The 2,681-nt window shown below is 53.8% G+C and overlaps 1 pseudogene; it reads left to right on the forward strand.

Moving 5' to 3' along the window:
- The first annotated feature begins 209 nt into the window (after positions 1–209).
- On the forward strand, positions 210–1,547 carry LOC136528580 (non-specific phospholipase C4-like; annotated as a pseudogene).
- Positions 1,548–2,681: the final 1,134 nt, after the last annotated feature.

The following is a 2,681-nucleotide window of genomic DNA, read 5'->3' on the forward strand; positions in this document are numbered from 1 at the left end:
GTTTGGCCTGGCACGGTTGCAGATATCGCAGTTGCAGCTGCTCTGTCTGTACCACTTGTTCAGCACCACCACCACCGCCGATCCAGAGCCTGCCTGGAATGGTATGGGAAATGCAAGGTGTATGTATATAACCTCTGATTCCCGGTGAAAGTAGGAATATTTTGGGCTCGTTCATACAACCGCAGAGCCAGCCAGAACCAGAAGGGATATCTAACTATTTGCCACTCTTATGGTGGCTGCCTCTCCGTTTGCTAACTTTATCGTGCCAATTACAAAATTACCCGAGAAAACAGTAACCAGACTAATATTTTGCTATTTTCGTTGACGTGTCATGCCATATCAGCGTGCCAGCGTGGAAGTTAACGCTTCCGTCTCCGCTGACCAACGGCGCCCGCAACTGTTCGTCAGCTCCCCCTCCTCCACGCTGCCGTCCACCCTCGCCGCGAGCCTGCCGTTGTACGCTTCGATCAGCTCGTTCGCCTCCTCCACACAGCTTGCCCGTTAGCTCCCCTCTCTGCTACTCACTGCTAGCGCCGCCCATGACCAGCTTCGCGCAAGTGTACGAGACACCCTTCATCGACGCCGCCACAACGCCCATCACCCCGCCGGGCGTGCCAGCGCCGCCCATGATCGGCTTCGCGTAGCAGGCGGAGAAGGAGAAAGCCGGCATGTCCGGCACCGTCATGAGCGGGTTCCGCCCCGACGCCGTGCCCGTGTACCGCGAGCTGGTGAAGGAGTTCGCCATGTGCGACCGGTGGTTCGCGTCGAACCCGGCGTCGACGCAGCCCAACTGGCTATTCGTGCACTCCGCCACCTCCCACGGCTTCGTCAGCAACGACACCAAGGCGCGGGTGGCGGGGCTCCCGCAGCGGACCATCTTCGACGCGCTCCACGACGAGGGCTTCTCCTTTGGCATCTACTACCAGTACCCGCCGTCGACGCTCTTCTACCGGAACCTCCGGCAGCTCAAGTACGCGGGCAGCTTCCACGCCTTCGACCTCGATTTCCGGCGTCACTGCCGGGAGGGAAAGCTGCCCAGCTACGTCGTCGTGGAGCAGCGCTACTTCGACCTGGAGATCCTCCCGGGGAACGACGACCACCCGTCCCATGACGTGGCCGAAGGCCAGCGGTTCGTCAAGGAGGTGTACGAGGCGCTGCGGTCGGAGCCACAGTGTGAGGAGACGCTCCTCGTCGTCACCTACGACGAGCACGGCGGGTTCTACGACCACATGCCCACGCCCGCCGGCGCCGGCGTCGTGCCCAGCCCCGACGGCATCGTCAGCGCCGCGCCTTTCTTCTTCGGCTTCGACCGCCTCGGCGTCCGTGTCCCAGCGCTGCTCGTGTCGCCGTGGATCGAGCCCGGGACCGTGCTGCATAGGCCGTCGGGGCCATACCCGACGTCGGAGTTCGAGCACTCCTCCATCCCGGCCACCGTCAAGAAGCTCTTCAACCTCAGGAGCTTCCTCACCAAGCGCGATGTCTGGGCCGGCACCTTCGACTGCTTCCTCACGCGCAAGAAGAAGGTACTGATAACTGGGTTCCACTAGCAGAGAGATGGGGACTGACGGGAGCTGCTAGCGCCGTTTAGCTGGGCAGACGGGGACGTCAAGTTCCAGCGAAAATGGCAAAATATTAGCAAGGTTACCGTTTTCTCGGGCAATTTTATAATTGGCACGATAAAGTTACCAAACGAAGAGGCAGCCACCGTAAGAGTGACAAATAGTTAGATCTCCCGAACCAGAAGGGACAACGACTGGCTGACGTTCGAAACGAGCTGCTCTCCTACTTCAGTTGAGTGCGGAACTGCCAACTAGGAATGAAAACGAGTAGGATACGGACGGATATCACTGATATTATATTTGTTTTTATATTTATGTTCGGATTCGGATTCGAATATGGATAGTGTCAACTATGCCGGATAGGATACGATTGGATATTGACATAATAAATATGTGATTTGAGTATTCGGATACGAATACGGTATCGGATGTTGAATATCCGGACTCGGATACGGACAGATCTCAATCCCTCTAAACGGATTCGGTCTCGAATACGGTCAGAAAATATCCGTACTGTTTCCATCCCTGCTGCCAACATCTGATTGCTGCTTTTGGAACAAAGCGAGCGAAACCCTGATAATGGCAAAGGTGCAGGGTTCGTTTTATTAGGAAAAAAAAGCAGAGAGCAGAACGGTTCTGCTTTCATAACTTTTCTTGTTGTATGTACAGAGTATATTGATGCAGTCAGTACTATTTTTTGTACAGATAAACATGTCATGTGTTGATGAGATGTACCAGTAAGATTTGCAGAAACTAGAACCCAGATGAGCCTACTAAAAAAATTTTAGACATGTCCTCAGATAACAACTACTGGGAAAGAGTAGCAGAAACAGGAGCCACAGTGAATTGGCGGTGAGCTAGCTAGGTTGCTCAACGGAACTGGCTTTGCTTTTGGTGTTGGGACACACGCATGCGCAGAGATCATAACAGCACAGAACAATGCTCAATGCATGGACATACAGGCATGCAGCAGCCACCACATGATCTGAGAATCCAGATATATAGAAATCTTGTATGTACATGTGCAATTTGTACAACTGCACCTGTCTCTGTCCAAAATTTTGCAACAACGGTTCATGATTGGATGCTAATATAATACATCTACAACAAAGATCCAAGAGG

The sequence above is a fragment of the Miscanthus floridulus genome, chromosome 19 (assembly GCF_019320115.1).
Source record: "Miscanthus floridulus cultivar M001 chromosome 19, ASM1932011v1, whole genome shotgun sequence".
NCBI lineage: Eukaryota > Viridiplantae > Streptophyta > Magnoliopsida > Poales > Poaceae > Miscanthus > Miscanthus floridulus.